This window comes from Protomyctophum bolini (assembly GCF_963924005.1).
Source record: "Protomyctophum bolini genome assembly, chromosome: 5".
NCBI classification, from domain to species: domain Eukaryota; kingdom Metazoa; phylum Chordata; class Actinopteri; order Myctophiformes; family Myctophidae; genus Protomyctophum; species Protomyctophum bolini.
Genome location: NC_137866.1, coordinates 49,606,610 through 49,614,805, shown reverse-complemented (window position 1 = coordinate 49,614,805; position 8,196 = coordinate 49,606,610). Strand labels below are relative to the sequence as shown.

General features: G+C 40.6%; 1 long non-coding RNA gene across 1 annotated transcript; it reads left to right on the top strand.

The window, feature by feature from the left end:
* Window positions 1-2,552: 2,552 nt before the first annotated feature.
* On the top strand, window positions 2,553-3,904 carry LOC308315347. The gene is made up of 3 exons (XR_013964016.1): window positions 2,553-2,780; window positions 3,256-3,372; window positions 3,804-3,904. It is a non-coding gene; the product is annotated as an uncharacterized lncRNA (long non-coding RNA).
* The last annotated feature ends 4,292 nt before the right edge of the window (window positions 3,905-8,196 follow it).

The window sequence follows — 8,196 nt, the reverse complement described above, 5'->3', positions numbered from 1 at the left end:
TAACATCAATAATGATGAAATGCCTGGAATTGATCCTAAACATCATTCTGCCAGCTGTCAGGTCACAGCTGGATCCTTTCCAGTTTGCCTATAGGGCAAAGAGGGGGACAGAAGATGCTGTGGCATGCATCCTTCATTCCCTTCTCCAACATCTGGACTCATCTTCGGACAATTTTGCCACTATTCTCTTCGTTGATTTCAGTTCTGCTTTCAACACCATTCAACGCCATCACATGATCAAGAAACTGCACCTCCTCAATATCCCACCACTCCTCATACACTGGACTCACAATTTCCTGAGTAACAGACCACAAGCAGTTAAAGTAGGTACATCATTTTCATCAACTGTTATCACTAACACAGGGGCCCCCCAAGGCTGTGTCCTCAGTCCTTTCCTCTATACACTATACACAAATGTACTGTACTAGCCCCTCACCCAGCAACATCACATATTTTAAATACTCTGATGATACTGCTATTCTCGGACTGCTCCATGACAATAACTCTATCACGGTCTATCAGAACACCATTTCTCATTTTACACAGTGGTGCACTGACAACTATTTAGTGTTGAATGTGGACAAAACAAAATAACTGGTCATTGAAACAACCCACACTGGACTTAACCCACTCCTCATTAATGGTAAGACAATAGAACAGGTTGCCAGTTTCACATATCTTGGACTCACCCTGGACAATAGACTTAGGTTTGATCAACATATTACATCTATCCAGTCACGTTTTCAGCAAAGACTTCATGTAATCCGCAAGTTAAGATCATTATCTGTTGCTCCTCATCTTCTTTTATTATTGTACAAAAGCATTATCCAACCTATTCTGTTTTTACAACATACTACCCATGCCTAACAGAAACAAACTTTTCAGTATTACCCGTATTGCTTCCAAGATTATCGGACTTCCCACACCAACACTTTCTGATCTGAACAATAATGCCATCACACGGCTAGCACTCTCAATATCACGTGACACTGATCATCCCCTGTATCGCTTCTTCAACCTCATGCCATCAGGACAAAGATACAGAACCTTACCCTGGAAAAAGGTTCGTTTCAGTAGGAGTTTTGTCCCCACAGCCATCGCGGCATTAAACAAACTGCCCCGCCGATAGGATGGTTTCTGTACACAGTGGGGAACTCATGTTTTGTTTTGTATTGTCTTGGTGTTATGTTGTTTCTGTTGTTGGTGTTGAACAGACCTGTGAAAATGAATATCCTTCGGGACAATAAAGATTATTATTATTATGAGTTCTACAGCACAGCACGGACGTTTTCGAGGCTAAGTCTGTCTGTATTCCATAATTTCCATTTAGCTTGTGACAGATATGGCAAGGGACCCTACGGGTGAACGATGAAAAGAGCTCAACCGGGGGTCCCGAGAGGGTCTAAGGATATCCTTACACGGAACCTCTTCTTGGAGCTAAAGTGTAGATATGAGGTTACAAACGGAGCTATAATTTGACATGAACATGTTTGAGAAATGACACACACACATACCTGCAGGGGTGTGTAGCGGTGTCTCCATCTCTCTCTGCAAGAGGCTGCACATGAACTGTGCGGCCGTGCTGAGGCGCTCCAATACAAACACTCTGAGCCGACCAACATCACCGCTTGTTGTGTGTTTGTCCAAAACACACAATATCTGCTCTCCCACTGACGTCATGTGTCCGTTTATCTCCAACCGTACAGACTCCATGTGACACGTTTTATCTTCTTTAAGAGACATTTTAACTCGTTTTATGAGATATTTGAGCTCCTTATAGTTGTGAGACCGTCACAGCAACACCAAGTCCGATTCCGCCAAATTTACGATGAAAACAAAGACGCATTTTACTTCCGGGTCAACGTGTCACAGTCACACCAGCATGCGCAGCAACCTATGCCGGGAGACGCTGCTGCCACCGGGTGGAGGAGTTGTGTAACTGTTACTGAATACAATGGTAGCCTATAGAGCGCCGCAGTCCCGCCCCCTTTCAGAAAAGCGAGTGGCCCAGGAAGTGGAAGCCCCATGCATTCTCCCATCGGCACTTTTAATATAATTTATTTGACGGTTACGCCGCGGACAAAGCCAATTCGGATCGTGACGAATCATGACAATGAACACAATATTTTGGGCCGATCAAATAATTTATAAGACGAAAAACAAAACAAATAGTGTTGTCTCCTGACTTTCTTTTCTTCTTTCTAATGATTTGATCGTCCCAAAATATTGTGTTCATTGTCATGATTCGTCACGATCCGAATTGGCTTTGTCCGCGGCGTAACCGTCTTTAAATAAATTATATTAAAAGTGCCGATGGGAGAATGCATGGGGCTTCCACTTCCTGGGCCACTCGCTTTTCTGAAAGGGGGCGGGGACTGCGGCGCTCTATAGGGCTTACCAAATCTCCCGGAGGGGGCGTTAACATATGTGTCACGTGGTAGCGGCCGCCATTTTTGCTGGCATTTTCATACAGCGACCATCCGTGTGCGTTATAATTTTTAAACACCAGAGGGAGTTCAACAACCGAGTAACTTGCAAACTGACATCTCACAATGGTGCAGAGTTGCTCAGTATACAAGTGCAACAGCAGGTCAGATCGTGGGAAAAAAAAGGCATTTGATTTTTCCTCTTTCCAGCATGGAAACGGAAACAAGGAACGCAGATGGACGAGCTCACAAAGAGACGTAGGATGGCTTGGATATCGGCTTTACGGCGCACAGACATCACTTTCGACAACATATCTAAGCACAAACGTGTTTGTTCACTTCATTTTCACAAAGGTAAATTATTACCAAAAACATGAAACTGTTATTTTGTCTCTGCTAATTAACTAACTTAAAGTAATTAGTAATGCAAGTAGGGTAGCCCAGCTGTGTTGTAATTTGTTCCACATGCACACGTATGTTCAATCTGTGCAGATTGGGAAGGAAACCTCACACTAATGTTTCCAATGGGCTCTAAACTTTTTAGTTAAGTTTATCCTGTTCCCCCCAGATGATTGCATGGAGAAAAAGAGGGAAATGTTAACCTATGATCTAGCATTGCAGATAACAGAACAAAGCAATGTTGTTGTTTGTTGTTGTTTGATGAATTGAACAATACTGGACCCTCTTGTAAACAAGTGTAATGCTTTATGGTGTCGTCCACTCACAGTTAACAGTCTTTGTATTGAGTTTGTGCTTGAAATGTACTGTAATTCTGCAAACTGTTAATACATATTTCAAATACATATTTCAATCAATCAATGTTCTTCAGGCAAACCAGCCATGGAAATGTACGAATTAGATCCGGACTGGGCACCTTCACTACATCTGGGGCACACAGAAGTGAAGGCATCATCGAGTGGCCGGTTTGAGCGGGGGAAAAATGAGAGTTGCAGTACAGCAAGCTGCTGTACTGCAAGTGCAAGGGTAAGCAACCTTAGGCACGGGTGCAAACATTGGCACAGTGAAGGGTGATCACTGGCACAATGGCATTAGTGTGAGAAAGAGGATTTGTCTCTAAAAAAAAAAAATCAATTAAGCTCTCTCAAATACATGCAAATCTTGCCTAATCTGCATAATCTGGAGTCTGGAAGATAGGTGCATTATTTCTAATGATCATTACAATGTCCTGATGTGAAAGAAAATAGTTCAGAAGAATAAAGAGATGTTGTTCTATTTATGGACAACCAATCTGTTGGAATTGTTTAATTGTTTATTTTGATGTGGTGTCATAATTCAACATAATGTTGACACAGCACACTTGACTATAAAGAAAATAAAAACATGGCACTTCATCTCAACGGTTGCCGACCCCAGTAGGCCGATCAGCACCAGATGTGGAGATGGCTGGCACAGAGGAGGTGGATGATGAAGCTGCACAGGGGCAGCCACAGCAGGTGGATGCTGCTCCCCTACCAGGTCAGACAGGCCTTTTCATAGCCCTATTTGATTACATATTTTGTGTTGTAACACAATTGTAACATAATCCTGTATTCCTTTGTTCAATTTCACCGACTTAGTTAAATATAGATTTGTATTTATTTATGACTCGTTGTATTAGAAGTTTCTAATTTAATTGAAGGGACAGCCCCTTGAGATGCAGCATCTAATTTTCAAGAGGGACCCATAAACAAAATACAAAAAATATATACAGTACACAAATACACAAAACATACAGTACACAGATACAAACGAATATACAAATGAATACATACATATACACATACATTGCTTGCTCACCCTCTTCCACCTATCCCACCACCTACCACATCATTAGCTGTTACACAATGGATAAAGAAGGGCACAGTGCAAATACTTCAGGTTAGAAGCATAGACATATTGACATTTTCTACTTTTATTGTTGCATTTTGCACTTTGTGACTGTGGTTGTCTGTGAAAGGTGTTCTACAAATATACTTTACTTAACTTACAGGTGTTGGGCCCCGCTGTGTGCTGAGATTAAACGGCTGTTGGAGGAGAACAAGTCCCTGAAGGAGAAACTATCTCAACTGCAGAACACTGGAGAGCAAGAGCAAGAATGCCATTTCTGTAGCTGTCGGCGAGTTGAAGTTAACCGCTTGTTGGAGGAGAACAGAACGCTCACAGAAAGACTCTCTGAAAGTAAGATGGACCACAGGTTCTTTGAAAAAGATGACAATAGGGTCAATTACTACACTGGGCTTGGAAGCTATGTAATGTTGTCAGCTGTGCTGACACACATGCTTCCCTTGCTACCACAGACAGGCCGAAAATTGTCTCCTTTTCCAAATGCTCATCTTAACTCTAATGCGCCTCAGGCTGAATCTCCCAAGACAGCACCTTGCACATCTCTTCAGTGTAAGTGTATCAACTGTGTCCACTGTGTTCTTAGCCACCATATCTGCAATGTATACAAGGCTTGGCTGTTTTGTGAACTGGCCAGACAGAGATGCACTGGCCATCACCATGCCTCATCAATTTGTGGAGGCATTTGGTAAAAAGGTAGCAGTTATTATTGACTGCTTTGAGATACAGATAGAGAGGCCATCCAATCACAAAGCAAAATCAGAGACGTATTCAAACTACAAAAGCCGGAACACCATCAAATATCTCATTGGCATTACACCAAACGGAGCCATTTCTTTTATTTCCAAAGGGTGGGGAGGGCGCAGCACTGACAAGAAAGGGACTGAACAATGTGGCATTATTGACAAGCTGCTGCCTGGCGATCTGGTGTTGGCCGATCGTGGATTTGACATCACAGACAGTGTTGGTTTTGTGTGTGCAGAGGTCAAAACACCTGCATTCAGGGGACAACGCAGTCAGCTGAGTGCAAGACAAGTTGAGGAGACACGACACATAGCTCACCTCAGGGTCCACGTGGAGAGGGTGATTGGAGTGGTACGAAACAAGTACACTATGATAAGTCACATCATACCAGTGCAATTGATTCTCCCAATTCAGGGGCATGATGTAACAGTGCTTGATGTGATTGTACATGTGTGCTGTGCTTTGACCAATCTCTCTCCAAGTGTTGTGGTGAAACTGGCTGAGACCAGGGGTCATCAACAAGTCTGTACACAGACAAATGCCTGTGGCAAAGACTAGGCCTTGTCCATGGCATAATTTTTTCAAGGAATTCAAGGAAAGGCTGTTCTTTAAGTTATTGAATTTGTTATATCGCTCAAACACTGTCTTTATGGGACCGTTTTTTCTTTGTCGTGAAGTTGAATGGAGGTGCTGTAGTTATCTTAATATAGCTGTACTACATAGCTGTGTAGTTATCTTTTTTGTCCCTTTTTGCCAAAGGCCCCTTCCATAATCCATAATTTAGATGAATCAGTGTATAATATACACTATTATGGTTTTGTTTTTCATTATTTTCCTTTACACTGTTGAAAGACAGAATGAAAATCAGACATTTTGACCTGATATTGAATTTGTTATATCGCTGTAACACTGTCTTTATGGGACCGTTTTTTCTTTGTCGTGAAGTTGAATGGAGGTGCTGTAGTTATCTTAAAGACCTAGCTGTACTACATAGCTGTGTAGTTATCTTTTTGCCAAAGGCCCCTTCCATAATCCATAATTTAGATGAATCAGTGTATAATATACACTATTATGGTTTTGTTTTTCATTATTTTCCTTTACACTGTCGATAGACAGAATGAAAATCAGACATTTTGACCTGATATTGAATTTGTTATATCGCTGTAATATTGGATCATTTCACATATTGCTGTGTAATGTATGGTGACAACTACAGTGCTGTGCTGGATTTGTTTTTGAATAATCTTTTTTTTTTAACCCATTCTGGGCGGGAATCCCTTTTGGTGTTTTAACTACGCATTCTGTTATACTTTAGCTATTGGAGAATAGCAGATCTACAAGCTCATAGCGTGCCACTGAGTGACGCGCTATGAACTTGTAGGTTTGTAGGTTTTCATATCAATATAATGTCTGGTCTCTCTCTCCCTATGACCATGTTATCACCTGTCCTGTTATTCTCAGGGTCATCTTCTGAAAACCACTACAGATATAATTTGCACAATGTCCCGGTACTATACAATTTGACTCACAGAGCGTAAAAAAACGCCACACAACTGAGCAAGTAAAGCAACTGCTGTGCTCAATAGAATACCTAATTCCAAAACTTGACATTCAAAAGGCTTATTATTTATTCATACAGAATGCAGTTACATACAGTTTATTTATACAGAAATGCAACTGCAATCTCAATCTGAATATAATGAATGTGTTCCATGAAAGTGCTTTCAGAATGTGACTCCTTAATATAATCCATCTAGTTGTGGAAGCTAAAACTGCTGGCCAAAAATATTCCAGTCATGCACTTCAGAGTCACCCACTTCCACAAGACATGCAAACAAAAATACACATGTGCCTCCAATCAAGAAGCTGTTTTTCCAATGACTAACGTATTAGTCAAAACTGACGAGTCTTCCATATTCCCTTGAACTATAGAAAAATTACATTTAAGTTTGTATTCTGAATTAAGTTTCTTAAATTCTTACCATCTTTTCTATAAAGTATGCTTGAGGCAAGCATATTGGCACACATTGTGGTTTTAAAGGATAATGAGTGTTAATTATTCTTCATTTTCTGCTTTCTTTTTTTTGAAAAACAAATTTATTATTTACTATAGTCCTACTAGACCCCAGGAAATTACATCTAGCGACAAAAGATCACAGGATCTGAATGTAAAGGGGGGTACTAGGGGGATGCCATATCTGTCGTAGGCTCAATATGTCTGTTTGTCACCTCCCCTTTCACATTCAATAGATCCTGTGATCTTTTGTGGCCAGATGTAATTTTATGGGGTCTAGTACTAGGACTACAGTAAATAATAATTAAGAAAAATACATAGCCCCATGTTCAAGTTCCATCAAAAATAGCTAAAATCGCTACGTACTGATTTGTGTGAGGTTTGGACAAAATCTGTAATAGCAAAGTAAAAGGGAAAAAACATCCACTGTAGGGGCATGTACTATACGTCCAGTATAGGTCATGTGATTGCAAAAGGCATCTGACACATATCTGTGACAGTCCATAGAATTGCCACCTTCCCCTTCAAGCATAAATGTAGTACAAAATTGAACAGCCAGCACAGGCAAAGAAATACAAATAAAAACATAACAAGGAGTCATTTGCCATAAGTGTATTACTGTACTTTCACATGTAAGAACTGTTATGACTTTCACTGGAACAGAACCTGAAATACACATGTACACAGCTATTTAGATGTAGCATAACCCAGAGGCTGTAGTCAACATTACAATGTTAGACTTGATAGTCACATGACTGAGGGACGGATAGATCGAAGAGAAGATGATCACACTGCATTTAACTTCACTATTGGTTGTAAATAAATAAAATATCCCACAACTTATTCATCCAATCATGACCAAATATTCACATAAACACTAAAAGATTCTTAGAGTGCAGTACCCAGAACAGTTTAGCTGGTGAGACTTGTTTTACAATGGCTCCATTTACATTCAACATTAATACTTCCATATATATATATACCGTCAAAAAAGCACCACAATAAGTCCTACTTCATACCATTTTGGCTATTTATTTTAGTGGCTAAATGTCATCAAATGGTGGTTCGTGGCTCAAATGGGTCTGAGAGGCTAAATGTCATCAAATGGTGGTCCGTGGCTACAATCTCACTTTCTTGGCGTTTTGACGTGGTGGGAGCTTGAAAAATGGT